This window comes from Balaenoptera musculus, chromosome 14 (genome assembly GCF_009873245.2).
Source record: "Balaenoptera musculus isolate JJ_BM4_2016_0621 chromosome 14, mBalMus1.pri.v3, whole genome shotgun sequence".
NCBI classification, from domain to species: domain Eukaryota; kingdom Metazoa; phylum Chordata; class Mammalia; order Artiodactyla; family Balaenopteridae; genus Balaenoptera; species Balaenoptera musculus.
Window position 1 is genome coordinate 21,362,848 of NC_045798.1, and position 17,668 is coordinate 21,380,515.

Below are 17,668 nucleotides of genomic sequence, written 5' to 3' on the forward strand. Positions count from 1 at the left end.
GGACCTTCCTCTGTTGTTGCTCCTGCCTTTCTGGGAGCGCTTCCATTCCCACTGTTAAGACCTTCAATAATAATGAAGACTAAAAGTGATTTTTTATTATTATTATTATAAATAATATTTTAAAAACCAGCCTGGTACATGGCAGAAAAAAATGATATCTCTTTCAGAATGTACTTCAAACCTATGCCTCAAAGAATCCCAAAGGAAGGGGAGGGATAAATCAAGAGTATGGGATTAACAGATACACACTATTATATATAAAATAGATAACCAACAAGAAACTACTGTATAGCACAGGGAACTATACTCAATACTTTGTAATAACCTATAAGGGAAAAGAGTTTGAAAAAGAATATATATATATATATATACACACACACACACACATATATATGTGTGTGCGTATATATATATTCAGTTTTATATATATATATATATATATAAAACTGAATCACTGTGCTGTATACCTGAAACTAACACAACATTGTAAATCAACTATCCTTTAATAATAAAAAAAAAAGAAGAACCCTGGAAAAAAATTAAAAAAAAAAAAGAAATCAAAGAAGTTCTAAATAAATGGAGAGGCATTCTGTGTTCATGGATTGGAAGACTCAATTTTATTAAGTGTCAATTCTTCCCAACATGATCTATAGTTTTGAATAATTCCAATCAAAATCCGAGTAAGGTATTTTGTGTATATTGACAAATTGATCCTAAAGGTCGTGTGGAAAGGCAAAAAAAACCAGAATAACCAACAAAACACTGAAGAAGAACAAAGTTGGAGGACTGACACTACCTGATTTCCAGATTTACAATAAAGCTGCAGTAATCAAGATGGTGTACTATTGGTCAAAGAATCAACAGACTGACCAACAGAACAGAATAGAGAGCCCAGATACAGACTACCGCAAAAATAGTCAACCGGTATTTTGACAAAGGAGCAAAGGCAACTGACAATAGAGAAAGGACAGTAATTTCAACAAAAGGTGCTGGAGCAATCGGATATATCAAAAAAAAAGAATTAATCCTAGGCATATACCTTTTACCTTTCACAAAAAACTAATTCAAAGTGGACCTAAATGTAAGAGACAAAACTAAAAAAACTTCTGGAAGAGGTGATGACTTTTAAGATATAACATCAAAGGCATGGTCTATAAAAGAAATGATTGCTAAGCTGGACTTCATTAAAAAAAAACAAAACACTTCTGCTCTGCTAAGGACACTGTCAAGAGAATGAGAAGACAAGCCACAGTGTGGGAGAAAATATTTGCAAATGATATATCTGATAAAAGATGGTTATCCAAAGAACCCTTAAAACTTAACAATAAGAAAACAAATAACCCAATTTAAAAATAGACCAAAGACCTGAACAGACATCTCACCAGAGATGATATATAGATGGCAAATAAGCATATGAAAAGATGCTCCATTTCATATGTCACCAGGTAATTGCAAATTAAAACAACAATGATACCACTATATACCTATTAGAATAGCTCAAATCCAAAACACTGACATCACCAAATGTTGGCGAGGATGCGGAGCAACAGGAACTGTCACTCACTGCTGGTGGGAATGCAACGTGGTACAGCCACTTTGGAAGACAGTTGGCAGTTGCTCACAAAGCAAAACATAGTTTCACTATCAGATTCCACAATCGTGCTCCTAGCTGTTTACCCAACAGATATGAATACTTATGTCCACACAAAAATCTGCATGTGAGAGTTTATAACAACTTTATCCATAATTGCCAAAAACTGGAAGCAACCAAGGTGTCTTTCCATAGGTGAATGGATAAACACATTCTGGCACATATATACTATGAAATATTATATGACTGAAAATAGCAATGAAAAGAAATGAGCTGTTGGACTTCCCTGGCTGTCCAGTGGTTAAGACTCCACACTTCCAATGCAGGGGACGCGCAGGTTTGACCCCTGGTCAGGGAACTAAGATCCCACATGCTGAGTGGCACAGCCAAAAAAAATTAAAAAGTAAAAGAAATGAGCTATTAAGCCACAAAAAGACAAGGGTGAAACTTACATTCATATTGCCAAGGGAAGAAAGGGGCAAGACTGAAAGGTCTCCAATTATTCCTACTACACAGCATTGTGGAAAAGGCAAAACTATAGTAATAGTAAGAAGATCAGTAGTTGCCAGAGGCTGGGGGGAAAGAGTAGGGGAAGGGAGGGTTGAATAGGTGAAGCAAGCATGGCAAAACTGTATGAGTATAATGGTGGATATATAATGCTACATATCTGTCAAAACCTATAGAACTTTACAGCAAATAGAGTGAACCTAATGCATGCAAATTAAAAAAAAATTATTCAGGAGACAAGGGGATCCCAGGATAGAATGCAGAATGCGACAAACAATCTAATTGTGTTACAAATGTATGAAGCAACCTCACCAAAAGAGTGGGGGAGGACTTCCCCGGTGGCACAGTGGTTAAGAATCCGCCTGCCAATGCAGGGGACACGGGTTCGAGCCCTGGTCCGGGAAGATCCCACATGCTGTGGAGCAAATAAGCCCGTGTGCCACAGCTACTGAGCCTGTGCTCTAGAGTCCACGAGCCACAACTACTGAAGGCCGCGCGCCTAGAGCCCGTGCTCTGCAACAAGAGAAGCCACCGCAATGAGAAGCCCGCACACCGCAACAGAGTAGCCCCCGCTTGCCGCAACTAGAGAAAAGCCCGCACACAGCAAAGAAGACCCAACACAGCCAAAAACAAATAAATAAATAAATAAATTTATTTAAAAAAAAAAAAGAGTGGGGGAAAGGGTGCTGACCTAAGAAACTTTGATGATGAGTGGGGTCTGTAGAATAAAGGCAAAAAGATCTGCACATAAGCACTATATCATGAGGGTGAGAGTTAATAATTCTGATGCTAGCAGACATGCATACTGGAATTGAACAATTAAGCAAATGGATGGCAGGTTACAGAAGGCAGGTTTCTCACTGTTGGAGTCGGGGTTTACAGACAAGCAAGGGGAGGAGGCTAGAATGATCTGTGTGGCGACGGTAGTGGTGGAGACATCGGTATGAATTCATGTTTAGCTTAATACAGACAAAGATGGTTACATCCAGAAATAGTTATAGGTATGTGTGTACACAACAGAACAGTATACACAAACATATTTTTTGCTGTCAGCTGAGAGGGTCTAGAAGCAAAGACAGCACAGTAGCAATAAGATTACCCAGTGCCCAGATTTTGATTTATAATAACCATTCTCCAATAAAAGGAACCACGTTCCCCTAATATGACTGATACTAGGACTGGGACAAGAAATATGCAAGATGAGCCTGGAGCATCTTATAGGGCCAGAAGGTAAGGAAGTACACACACATGCACATGTGCACCCACACTGATGGAGTATGCCAAAGGGATACAGGAGCAAACTGAAGGGGGGCCCCTAGTGGCCAAAGCTGGAATAATTTGAGCAACAAAAGTGATATTAGACTATAATCCAAAGTAAAAAATAAATATCCATGCTTACATACTGATATAAATAAATGATTCAACAAATAAATAAACACTGATATACACTGAATGTTTGTGTCCCCCCAAATTCATGTGTTGAAACCTAATCCCCAATGCCATGTTTCCTGGAGGTGGGGTCTTTGGGAGGTAATTAGGAGCCATCATGCATGGGATTAGACTCCTCATAAAACATACCCCAGTAGATAACTAACAAGGACCTACTGTATAGCACAGGGAACTATACTTAATATCTTGTAATAACCTATAATGGAAGAGAATGTTAAAAAAAGAATATATATATATAAATATATCTATAAATATATCTATATAAATAAAATAACTGAATCACTTTATAATACACCTGAAACTAACACATTGTAAAACAACCATATTTGAATAAAATTTTTTAAAAAAAGAGAGACCCCGGAGAGAGCCCTCACTCCTTCAGCCATGTGAAGACACAGTGAAAAGTTGGTTGTCTATGAACCAGAAAGCAATCCCTCACCAGACCCCCAATCTGTTGGCACCTTGGTCGTGGACTTTCCAGCCTCCAGAATTGTGAGAAACAAATTTCTGTTGTTTGCAAGCTACTTATGGTATGGTATTTTGTTATAGCAAGTCTATGGTATTTTGTTATAGTAGCCCAGACAGACTAAGACAAATGGATAAGAGACAAATCTCTCATGCAGAAAAATTCCCAATAATGTATGTAGATACTCTGCCTTCAAGGAGGGGGAGCATAACTCCCCACTCCCTAAGCGTGGGCTGTGCAGAGTGACTTCCTTCCAAAACATACAGTACGGAAAGTGGGTGGGAGGAAGAGCATCTTTACAATCGAGAAGCCCAACAAGCAATTCGTCAACCAAATGACCAAAGCCAAGGTGAACAATGACGAATCATGTTGACAGCATACAACCTTGATAGGATGTGATGAAAATGGCACTTCCCCTCTGTGGTCTTCTTCCTCCAACCCACAGTTTTTAAAAAATTTATTTATTATTTACTTTATTTATTTATTTTGGCTATGCTGGGTCTTAGTTGCAGCATGCATGTGGGATCTAGTTCTCCAACAGGGACCCAACCTGGGCCCCCTGTATTGGGAGCGTGGAGTCTTACCCACTGGACTGCCAGGGAAGTCCCTCCAACCCCCAGTTTAACCATGAGTAAAAAAACAAATTCCAAACATCCTGCGAAATACCTGACCAGGACTCCTCAAAACTGTCAAGGTCATCACAAATAAGGAAGGTCTGAGAAACTGTCACAGCCAAGAGGAGCCTAAGGAGACATGACAAATGTAACGTGGTGTCCTGGAACAGAAAAAAAAAAAAAAAAAAGATATTAGGTTTAAAACTAAGGAAATCTGAATAATGTATATTAATAATAAAGTATCAATATTGGTTCATTAATTGTAACAAATGTACCATACTAATGTTAGATGTTAATAATAAGAGAAACTGACTGTGGGATATATGGGAATTCTCTGCACCATCTACTCAATTTTTATGTAAAGCTAAAGCTGTTCTAAAAAATAAAGTCCTGGCGACTTTCCTGGCAGTTCAGTGGTTAAGACTCCACGCTCCCAATGCAGGGGGTGTAGGTTCGATTCCTTGTCAGGGAACCAAGATCCCGCATGCTGTGTGGCGTGGGGGGAAAAAAATTAAAAATAAAATCTATCTATCTATCTATCTGTTTATTTATTTATTTATTTGGCTGCATTGGGTCTTAGTTGCGGCTCATAGGCTTCTCTCTAGTTGTGGTACGTGGGCTCAGTAATTGTGGCACGTGGGCTTAGTTGCCCCGTGGCATGTGGGATCTTAGTTCCCCGACCAGGGATCGAAGCCACGTCCCCTGCATTGGAAGGCGGATTCTTAACCACTGGACCACCAGGGAAGTCCCCAAAATAAAGTCTACTTTTTTTAAAAAAAAAGGAGGAGTCCTTTAAATGATCACCTCATCATTTCTGTGGAATTTGAAGGTATTTTGCTGGTGTCCTTAAATAAATAATCCTATGTTCTGGCGGGTCTACTGATTTTAAGCAACTTATGGAGAATGGGGGTTCTTTTGGGAGACTAGGTTAAAAGTGATGCTACTTTAACCAGTTGCTCAAAGACTCACATCTTGATTTTAATTGTTCTTAGTAGAAATTAAAATCTTAGTATCATCTTTTTGATAGGTTATCAAATATCATAGTTGATTGACTTCAATTTTGTCTCAATCAGCCCATACATACTAATTTCATGCTTCTTTTTTGCAAGTTAAATCAATAAAAATGTGATTTCAAAAAAATGTGAGCTGTTAAGAGGCATGGAAGACAGAGTAAGATGGTCCAACATAAGTCTAATGGAAACTACAGGAGGAAAAAAAATGGTGAGAAAGAAGAAGCAATATTTGAAAATATAATGGTTGAGGATTTTCCAGAATCGAGGAAAGATATCAATCCTCGGAATGAGGAATCCCAGTGAATCTCAAGCTGGATAGGAAGACAGAAAATGACACATTATCTACAGAGAGATGATAATTCTACTGACGGATATCTTCTCAATAATAACAATGAAAGTCAGATCAGACTAGAATGATATCTTCATTGTGTTGAGAGACTGTACTAGTCACTTGAATTCTATACTCAGTGAAACTATCACTCAAAAACAAAAATAAGAGTAAAATAAAGACATTTTAAGACACCCAAAAACTGAGAGTTTACTTGCACTAGAACCTGACTAACATACTTCCAGAAGAGAAAAAAAGATGATTCCAGAAGGAAAGTCTAAGATGTAAGAATGGGAGCAAAGAAAATGTCAAGGCTGCAGATAAATGTAAACAAATATTGAGTACATAAACCAATACCAATAATGTGTAACATACAGGGTTTAAAATTAAGGTAAAGTTCAACAACTGTATGTAAGTCTAGAGGGTTCAGATTGGAGTTAAAGTCTACTAAGATCCTTTTATTAAAATTTCTGAAGAAGACAAAGATAATGATTAACTTTAGGATCTGCTAAGTCAAATGTGTAAGTTAAAAATTTTGGATAATCATTTAAAGAACAGAAACAGAGTATGTAAACTAGTAGAAGGGCAAACAGAATTATTGTGGGGAGAATTTAAAAGAAAACAAAAAGGAGGGGGAGAAAAAAGAAACCCAGAAAAAGTGAATAGGTAGAACAAAAATAACACAGAAGACAGAAACCCAAATATATCAGCCATCACAATCCATGTAAATGGATTAAACTATCCAGTTCAAGGGTGAAGACTATCAGGTTGGTTTTTAAAATACCCAGCTATATTCTGTTTTCAAGAGAAATTCCTATAACATAAAAATGCAAAAAGATTAAAAGTGAAAGGTTAGAAAAAGATATACCAGAAAAATACCAACCAAAATAAAGTTGGCTTAGCTATATTATTATCAGATCAAATAGTCTTAGGTAAAAAGCATTAATAGAGACAAAGAGCATATATCAGATTGTATTTTGCAAAGATGGCTGCAACAATACCCCCTGTCCCACTGTGGTCTTCTATAATTTTGTCATTCATCCACAAAGTCTTAAGTCCCCTCCCTTTGAATCTGGGCAGATTTGTGACTTGCTTGTAAGTTGCAGAATGTAGGAGAAGTGATAATATATGACTTCAAGTCAGAAAAGAAAATGCACTGCCACCTTGCTCGTGGCAACACTTGAGAGCTGTTGTGTAAGCAGTCCAACCGCCCTGAGGCTGCTATCCTGGGTGGAAGCCTAAATTGGCCCAGGAAAGTAATCCACATGATTACCTGAAGAAGCCCTTCGATTACCTGAAGAGACAGAAGCATGTCCAGCCAGCCCCCAGCTTCTCCAGCCCTCAGACTATTCCAGCTTTCGTGATTTCAACTGCATAAGACTTATAGACAGAAACAGTCAACTGACCCCATCCCCAATTTCTATTTATTTATTTTTTTATGGCCGTGCCACACAGGGATCTTAGTTCCCTGACCAGGGATTGAACCTGTGCCCCCTGCAGTGGAAGCACAGAGTCCTAACCATTGGACTGCCAGGGAATTCCCCCATGCCGAATTTTTAACCCACAGAAACCATGAGATAACAAAATGATTCTTGTTTTAAATCACTAAATTTTGAGATAATTTGTTACACAACAACAATGACCAGAACAGAGGGTTACCACATATTGATAAAAGACTCAATTCACTAAGATTTTTTTAAACCATTCTAAACCTAATAATATAGCTACAAAATAAAAGGTGAATTCTGATAAAACCGCAAGGAGACAGCTGGGGCTGAAATGGAGGACTGGCCTTTGCCCTCAGCTTCTGGGAGGTAATCTCTAAGCCCTTGGAATGTCATGCCTGATAGGAGTGTCCTTGTTTGACTGGGGGCCTTGAGCCAGACAGATAACGGTTTTTTAGGGTGGGGCACTTTGGTTCATGTGACACCAGCTTGGACCTCCAGAGGGCTGGAAATTGTTATCAGCCACATGGGTAGTCAACCCTGCGTGAGTGATGGAGCCCAGTAAAGACTCTGGACACCAAGGCTTTGGTGAGCTTCCCTGGTTGGCAATACTCCATGCATAGTGTCATGCATTGATGCCAGGAAAGTAACACTGCCCTGAGTCTCTAGGGGACGGATGACTAAACTCCAAGTTTGGTACTTTCCTAAACCCTGTCCCAAGTGTCTCTTCCCTTGGCTGATTTTAATCTGTATCTTTCCCTGTAATAAACTGTTAACTGTGGTATAACAGCTTTCATTGAGTTTTGAAGGTCCTTCTAGTGAATTATCAAAACTGAGGATGATCTCAGGGACCTGTGCACTTGCAACTGGTGTCAGAGTGGGAGTAGTCTTGTGGACTGTTCCCTATCTCCACAATTGGTTGAATTTTTACACTACCTAATCTCCACCAAGAATAGAATGGATAAAGTATGGTATATTCTATATGGCAATTAGCATGAGTGAACATTCACACAACAAGAAGGATGAATTTCACAAACATAATGTTGATTGAAAGAAGCCAGACAAAAAAGAAAACACAGCATGTAGGGAACTAAAATCTCCATGGATGTCTCAGTCCTCCTGTAAAAAGCCCTAGCCTCCTGAGATGTGGAAATGTATACAATATAAAGAGTAAATGCTTGCTTTAACTTCCCCTAAAAGCATTTTGCTTTCCACATACCATAAGACTTTAATCTGTAGCCATTTGTGTAGTTAACTGGTCTTATCCAAAAGGATAATAGGGACTTCCCTGGTGGTCCAGTGGTTAAGACTCCACTCTTCCACTGCAGAAGCTCGGGTTCAATCCGGCATGCTGTGGCCGGGGGCAGGGGGGCGGGGGAGAGACAGAAACAAAACGATAATAGAACTTATCTCCCTGAGAGAGTCAAATGGTTACAGCCCAGACTAGGCCCAGAGTTAAGCTCCCAAAGGTACCAGGAAGACTAGAGAGCTATCTCCCTGTCAAAAGGGATGAAGTCCACACATCCAAACACCTCTAGGTCACAGAAGCCAGACACTGGGGCTTATCCAGTTCTTGAAGCAATTCATTTACATTTGAATGGGTTAGGGTAAGTATCTAAGATACTTTTCATTCAATCTCCAAGAAGCAGAGGAGAGGCAGCTGCTTTTCTCCTGCAGGTAGAAATTAGAAAATCTGTTGTTCTCTATCCTTCATTTACGGGGTGTAACTTGGCACTCATATACAAAGTTTCCATCAGCTCTCATTGCACTGCCTGTGGGTCTAGGTGTGGGGAAGGATGCTGCAATGTTACCCTGGCTGTTAATCTGGTTGTGAGTATCAAGATAGAGCTCTGTTCCCTGACCCAGAAGCCTCATGTTTCTGCAGTATTCACATATAAAAGTTACGTATCTGTGTGAGTGGAGTAACATCTCAGACCCTTCACAGTTCTTGACAAACCATACTATGAGATTCAATTGATATAATTGTCGACTGAAAAAAATGCACAACCTAAAAGTTTAGAATTGGGACTTCCCTGGTGGTCCAGTGGGTAAGACTCTGCACTCTCAATGCAGGGGGCCCAGGTTCGACCCCTGGTCGGGGAACTGGATCCCGCACGCATGCTGCAACTAAAGATCCCACATGCCGCACTGAAGATCCCGCGTGCCACAACTAAGACCCGGCACAGCCAAAATAAATAAAATAAATAAATAAGTATTAAAAAAATAGTTTAGAATTATGTTTTATTTAGCAGACTTTCTGAGGACTTAAGCCCAGGAGACAGCCTCTCAGATAACTCTAAGGGACTGTTCTGAAGAGGTAAGGGAGGAGCCAGGATACATAGAGGAGTTTTTGCAAAAAAATAAACAAACAAAAAACACACAAAGAAACAACAAACAAACGAAAAACAACAAAAAGCCCAGGTAGTTGGAACATCAAAAGATTACTGTTAATTAAAGAGAAAACAGACATCTCAAGTTAATGAATTTAGTGCTTTTCTATGTATGGGAAGATGCAAGAGTCTGGGCTCATTGAAATCATTCCTTTGATATGCACCTTAGCTATCTAGGGCCAGTATCCTGTTTTTCTCCATTCTGAATCCCCTCAGGGTGTAATAGGGAATTCTATTACAAGTTAATCACTAAAGGGATGTTGCCTATAAGCTTGAATTATAATGGCCCACCTCTGGAACCCCTGCCTCCCAGGTTATGAGCACTAAGCTAAAATCCCTTTGTTTAGCTCACATCCTGACCAGGCCCACCTGTGAATGACTACAGGAAGGAGGAAACTAACACATCCCCTCCTGAGGCTGACCGGAACCAGGAAATGTTTGACTTTACTCCCTCCCCTTTTAGTATAAAAGAAGCCTGAATTCTAACTCAGGCAAGATGGTTCTTTGGGACAGGAGTCCACCATTTTCTCGGTCTGCTGGCTTTCTGAATAAAGCCGCTATTCCTTGCCCCAACAACTCATCTCTCAATTTATTGGCCTGTCGTGCAGTGAGCAGTATGAGCTTGGACTTGGCAGCAAGGATGCCCAGTGAGGCTGCTGCAGTGGCTGATGGCCTGATGGTAGGAACATCCTTTTTTTTTTTTACTGATACAGCAGGTGACATTTTTTTGTTCAGATAGAGTTGAAAAATAGGCAAAACTAAGGTATGATGTGGGAATTTGATTAGTGATTCTCTTTGAGGGATAGGAACTGGAAGGGAGCACTGCAGGGAAGGCTCCTGGGTGCTGGTCATGTTCTGTTTCCTGAGCTGGGTGCTGCTTATATGGGTGTATTTGGTTTGTGAAAAATCAAGCTATAAATCTATGACTGGTTGTGTTAGTTTGTTAGTCCTGGTCCTCCAAGAGCAGATGCCAAGATGGTATTAGATGTGCATAGGATTGATTGGGGAAAATTCTGTGAGTGTAAAGGGAAAGGGAACCAGAGGAAGCCAGCAGACCTGTTAGACTATGGTGCAGGTCTGACGCCTGTGAAGGAGAGAGGGAAGGAAGGAAATAGGTAAGGGAGGTCTGAGACTGCTGTAGAGATATTTTTTTTTAATAGATCTTTACTGGAGTATAATTGCTTCACAATACTGTGTTAGTTACTGTTGTACAACAAAGTGAATCAGCCATATGCATATATATATCCCCACATCCCCTCCCTCTTGAGCCTCCCTCACACCCTCCCTATCCCACCTCTCTAGGTCATCGCAAAGCACCAAGCCGATCTCCCTGTGCTATGCTGCTGCTTCCCACTAGCTAACTATTTTACATTCGGTAGTGTATATATGTCAATCCTACTCTCACTTCGCCCCAGCTTCGCCCTCCCACCTCATGTCCTCAAGTCCTCAAGTCCATTCTCTATGTCTACCTCTTTATTCCTGCTCTGCAACTAGGTTCATTCTGCAACTAGGTTCATCAGTACCTTTTTTTTTTTTTTTTTTAGATTCCATATATATGTGTTAGCATACGGTGTTTGTTTTTCTCTTTCTGACTTACTTCACTCTGTATGACAGACTCTAGGTTCATCCACCTCACTACAAATAACTCAATTTCGTTTCTTTTTATGGTGAGTAATATTCCACTGTATCTATGTGCCACATCTTCTTTGTCCATTCATCTGTTGATGGACATTTAGGTTGGTTCCATGTCCTGGTTATTGTAAATAGTGCTGCAATGAACATTGCAGTACATGTCTTTTTGTTTTTGTTTTTTTGAATTTTTGAATTTAATTTATTTTTTATACAGCAGGTTCTTATTATCTATTTTATACATATTAGTGTATATATGTCAATCTCCCAATTCATCACACCACCACCACCACCCCTGCCACTTCCCCCCTTGGTGTCCATACGTTTGTTCTCGACATCTGTGTCTCTATTTCTGCCCTGCAAACCGGTTCATCTGTACCATTTTTCTAGGTTCCACATATATGCGTTAATATACGATATTTGTTTTTCTCTTTCTGACTTACTTCACTGTATGACAGTCTCTAGATCCATCCACATCTCTACAAATGACCCAATTTCGTTCCTTCTTATGGCTGAGTAATATTTCATTGTATATATGTACCACATCTTCTTTATCCATTCGTCAGTCAATGGGCATTTAGGTTGCTTCCATGTCCTGGCTATTGTAAATAGTGCTGCAATGAACATTGGGGTGCATGTGTCTTTTTGAATTATGGTTTTCTCTGGGTATATGCCCAGTAGTGGGATTGCTGGGTCGTATGGTAGTTCTATTTTTAGTTTTTTAAGGAAACTCCATACTGTTCTCCACAGTGGCTGTATCAATTTACATTCCCACCAACAGTGCAGGAGGGTTCCCTTTTCACCACACCCTTTCTGGCATTTATTGTTTCTAGATATTTTTGTTTCTGAATTTTTGAATTTTATTTTTTATATAGCAGGTTCTTATTAGTTATGTTTCTAGATTTTTTGATAATGGCCATTCTGATCAGTGTAAGGTGATACCTCATTGTAGTTTTTTTTTTAAATTTATTTTATTATTTATTTATTTATTTTTGGCTGCGTTGGGTCTTTGTTGCTGTGCATGGGCTTTCTCCAGTTGTGGCGAGCGGGGGCTACTCTTTGTTGTGGTGTGCGGGCTTCTCGTTGCAGTGGTTTCACTTGTTGCAGAGCATGGGCTCTAGGCGCACGGGCCTCAGCAGTTGTGGCACGTGGGCTCATTAGTTGTGGCTCGCAGGCTCCAGAGCGCAGGCTCAGCAGTTGTGGCGCACAGGCCTAGTCGCTCAGCCGCATGTGGGATCTTCCCGGACCAGGGCTCGAACCCATGTCCCCTGCATTGGCAGGCGGATTCTTAACCACTGCGCCACCAGGGAAGTCCCCTCATTGTAGCTTTGATTTGCATTTCTCTAATAATTAATGCTGTAGAGATTTAAGAAACTTTCAGCAAGGCCTACGGCAAGCCCTGGGATCAAAGTTACTGTAGTGGGGCTTCCCTGGTGGCGCAGTGGTTAAGAATCCGCCTGCCAATGCAGGGGACACGTGTTTGAGCCCTGGTCTGGGAAGATCCCACATGCCACAGAGCAACTAAGCCCATGCGCCACAACTACTGAGCCTGCGCTCTAGAGCCTGCGAGCCACAACTACCGAGCCCACGTGCCACAACTACTGAAGCCCGTATGCCTAGAGCCCGCGCTCTGCAACAAGAGAAGTCACCCAATGAGAAGCCTGCGCACCGCAACAAAGAGTAGCCCCCGCTCACCGCAACTAGAGAAAAGCCTGAGCGCAGCAACAAAGACCCAATGCAGCCAAAAATAAAAATAAATTAAAAAAAAAAAAAGTTACTGTTGTGTAAGTGCCTGACAGTAAGCTTTTTTTTTTTTTAATTGTAAGTGCCTGACATTAAGCTTTCGATTGCTGAGGCATTCATTTCAAAGACGTGCACCTCAAACATTTTGCGGGACACAGTTACTAGCTAAACAAATAGATAAGGAGACAGGCTGCCCCCACCCATGAAGTCCCTCCCCCCCTTTTTTCTTTTAGCCCAGCAGCTTGTGAGATCTTAGTTCCCTGACCAGGGATTGAACCTGCCTCTTCGGCAGTGAAAGCGCAGAGTCCTAACTGCTAGACCCCCAGGGAATTCCCCAAAATTCCCCTTTTAGAAAGTCCTGGGTAACCTATATAACTGACTGCTTGAGTGAACCCACTTTTCCCTTCCCGTGTCCTAATTCTGGCTCTTCTGTTTTAAATTTGCCAATAAAGAGTGAACCTGTGAAACCCTAGGCACCTCATCCTCAACCCCAATAAAGGCAAAACCCCAGGTGCATGCTCTCTCTCTCTCTTCCTGTGACCTTGCTGTGTGGCCCCAGACGTGCCAGGTACCCTCCAGGACTTGTGAGTAATAAACCTTTTTTTTCCCCCCAAAGTTCCCTAATGGTTGTTGCTGAGGTGTATCTTGCAATCACAGTGAGAACCACAAGGACTGGTCCATCCACGACACTGGCTCCAGTCGGGGAAACGTCTGGGGTGGGGGGGGGCTCCCACTGGTAGTACAGGCCCCCCAGGCACTCCTAGCTGATAGCATCACTATCGATGATAGGCTGAGACTGACACAAAACAGTCACCCAGCAGAGGAGTCCTGTGACTCCAAGGACCAGGCCTCCCTCAGTATCCTTGCTGTGCTCAGTCATTGGCTGGGAGCCCATGGGAAGCACAGCCTTCGCACTAGCACTCGATGGATTTCAGAGCACAGCTGGGGCGATCGGGCAATTGTGCTCCCCACAGTAGGAGACCTGAGAGGCATGTTTTGAAGCCACTACAGTCCACCCCTTGCACCACATACATTTACTTCTCCACACAGGTTCAGGGATAGTTCCATGGGCCTCTCTTCCTGAGTGGAACCTAAGAAAAGGGATGCTACTGGAATAAACTACAACCTCCATTGCTTTGGTTGATCAGTGGCTCAGGGCTGCAGTTGGTATTCATCTTCTTCCACCATCCATCCTAAACTCACCTGAGTCTCAGCTCTTACCTCAGCAGGTCTTGGTGATAGCATAACCCAAACCTTATTGCTGAGGGTCGTGAACCCTTAGTATGTTAACTCTTTTCGTGCCAGGGGTAATTCATGTGTCCATTCTTAGTTGCAGTGGGCAATGGAGTACCAGGAGGCTCCCAAGCAGCTCACCTGGGTTCTGCACGTGTTGTCCCATCCCCATTGTGTAGAGCAGTGTGACCTCTTCCAGCTGCTCAAGGTCAATTACCCCTGGCAGTACAGTGACTCTTCTTCAAACCTGCTGGTCTCTGTGCACAAGAAAGTCAAAGTACCCATGTGGTAGCCATAACTTATAATTCAATGGAACCCTTTCTGTGTCCCCTGGGAAAAGCATGTTCTCTTTGAGGACCAGGGTCTCCAACATTGCAGAGCTCAGAGTTACAGGAATGGGAAGCACAATATTCTCCCAGTGAGTCATTGGGAGTAAGTGGGTTGGCTTATCACAGAGTATTTCCTCCAAGCTGGTACCTCAGCTATGCTTGTAGAAGGCTGTTCCAGCATTCTGTGATGCTGGATGTCTCTGGATGGTGCAGTAGGTGGTATATCCCAAGGCCATGGGCCTACTCCTACACCTCCCTGCATGTAAAACGGGTCCCTGGTTGAAGGCTATGATACGTGGGATTCCATGCTTGTAGATCAGGCATTCCATAGGCTGCTGAATAGTGGCTCTGGCTGAGACTCTGCAGGCAGACAAGGCAGACCCTTGCCCAGGTTAGGTATCTCTCTCTCTGAGGACAAACTGGTGACATTTCCAGGACAGAAAGGCCCACTGTAGCTGAATTATCAAATGGCCAGTTGGTCTCCTCAAGGAATAGTGGCATATTGGGGGCTCAGTGTTTTCTCTATTTCTCTCATCCAGCCATATGCCTCTACCTCAGACCTCCTTATCTCTACATTCTAGTCCTTTTCCTTCCAGATCCCCTTCCAGAACCCCTTCCAGACAGCCAGACCACTGACCACTGCTCAGGAACCTATCTGTATTTTCAACTTGGGCCACTTCTCCTTCCATAAAAAGCGGATGACTGCTTGCAGCTCCACCCATTGGAAAGATTTTCCATCTCCACTGTCTTTCAAGACCAACCCTGAAAGTGGCTGCTATGTAGCTGTGGTCTATTTTTGCTTTGCACCTGTGCACTGAGTCAACCTGTCCATAAACCAAGCTTGAGTCTTTTCCTCCTCGCTTTCGGCTAGTCATGTGGGACCTCCATACAGGCTTAGGTGCAAACAGGGAAGGGATTTTGGAGCAACTGTTGTGTGCAACAGGAGGCCTAGGCTACTTGCTCAGGCAGCTTACTTGTGCCATCTGGTCCCAGGAGGGCTTGATTATATTTACAGTGACCTCTGCTGGGCCCATTTACTTTTATTCCTCACTGGGTCCAAAATAACCCAACTCATATTTGGCAGTTCTGAACTTGGTCACTTGATGACCAATGGCCAGCTGTTTTCTACCGGGGCTCAGTAACAAGCCAGCAGGTATTTCTTCAATGGTGTATACTTCTCTGCAGTAGGTGGCATGACCTTGCCCAAGAATTCCAGAGTTCTGCATTGTGATTCTCCCACTGGGGCTTGCCATAAGCTCTATACTGCATCTTTCCCTCCGCTGACTCCACCAACACCATAGGGTCTGCTGGATCCAATGGTCCAAGTGGGGCACGGTTTGCTCTGCAGCCAGGACCTGCTTCAGAGCCCTCTCTACATGTCCTGTCTGATCAGCATAATATCAATGTAACAGATCAGTGTCACATCTGTGGGCTGTTCCAATGATCCAGATCTCTTCAGACTAGTATTATGACAGAGGGCAGGAGAGTTAACATAGCCCCAACGTAAAACTAAATGAATATTACTGTCAGTTCCATGAGAATGAGAAGTATTTCTGATCCTCTATGTTTTTTGGCCGCACCACGCAGCATGTGCGATCTTAGTTACCAGACCAGGGATCGAACCTGCGCCCCCTGCATTGGAAGCGTGGAGTCTTAACCACTTGACTGCCAGGAAAGTCCTGATCCTCTTTTCTAAGTGGAATGTAAAAGAATGAACTTGCTAAATCAATGGCAGCAAACCACAAATCTCAAGCCTTATTAATCTGCTCTAGCAATGAAACAATTTCAAGCACATGAATTGTGATCAGGGCTATTACTTGGTTGAGTGCACAGTAATCTATAGTCATTCTCCAGAATCAATCCAGTTTCTGCAGGCACCAGACTGATGAATTAAACAGAGATGTGATAGAGACCACCACCTCTGCACCTTTTATAACTTTCATGGTGGCACCAATCTTTGCCATCCTTCCTTCTCTACTGCCCCCTTTCTGGAACACTCCTTGGTCTTCTGCTGTGAGCACCACATGACCCTGGTTTTCCTCACACCTCTCTGGCAAGTTCGTTCAAAGTTTTGCCAGCTCACCTTCCCCTACCCGGTTTTCATTTCATTTCATTTTTCGCTGTTTGTAGAATCACTAGGTTTTTATTTTATTTTAGCTTTAATTGAAAGTACATAATAAAATGCACATTGTTCAAAACAAGCACTAGCCAGTGCTTAATGTCTGTATTTACCTTTAAAGGGCGAGTTCTATGACCACAACCTTGGGTCAGGTCACATTCACAGGGCCTCAAATTTAAAATTTTGAGGCAATATTGGGACTTCCCTGGTGGTCCAGTGGTAAAAAGTCCACCTTACAATGCAGGGGATACAGGTTCGATCCCTGGTCAGAGAATTAAGATCCCACATGCTGGGGGCAACTAAGCCGGTGCGCCACAACTACGGAGCTCTCGCGCCTCAACTAGAGCCCATGTACCACAAACTACAGAGCCTACACGCTCTGGAACCAGAGCGCCACAACTAGAGAGAGAAAAACCCTCATGCCGGAACTAGAGAGAAGCCCACGCACCACGATGGGGAGCCTGTGAGCTACAACGAAAGATCCCCCATGCCTCAGTGAAGATCCCATGTGCCGCAGCAGTCAAAAATAAATTAAATAATAAATAAATAAATAAAAATTTGAGGCAATCTCCAAATGGAGTTTAGAGGCCTGAAAGAAGAAAACATCAAATTTTACAAATTTTACCGTCTTCCCAGACCACCCCACTTGGTGTGAATATTTGTATAAATCTTGTAATTATTCTTTGAGGAACACACTACGAAATTTGTGTATACATATTAAAAGCTCAAACGTGTTAAATGTGCATTTTAAATATACCACGAGTTCTGTAATGCTGCTTGGTCTTTCGTCATTTTTCAACCCTCCGCTAAGG

General features: G+C 42.1%; 1 protein-coding gene and 1 non-coding gene across 3 annotated transcripts in view; one reads left to right on the top strand and one right to left on the bottom strand.

Annotated features, from left to right (window-relative positions):
- TCN2 (transcobalamin 2) overlaps positions 1-17,668 on the bottom strand; it is a 44,893-nt gene that overhangs the window by 27,012 nt on the left and 213 nt on the right. The window contains exon 2 of one of the 2 annotated variants that reach the window (XM_036823393.1): positions 4,680-4,788. The exons of the other annotated variant lie outside the window; for it this stretch is intronic. The gene's annotated coding sequence lies outside the window, so the exon portion shown is untranslated. The remainder of the gene's footprint in view (positions 1-4,679; positions 4,789-17,668) is intronic. 2 annotated transcript variants of the gene reach the window in all.
- On the top strand, positions 9,444-9,516 carry TRNAE-CUC. Its single transcript has one exon. It is a non-coding gene; the product is annotated as a tRNA-Glu (tRNA).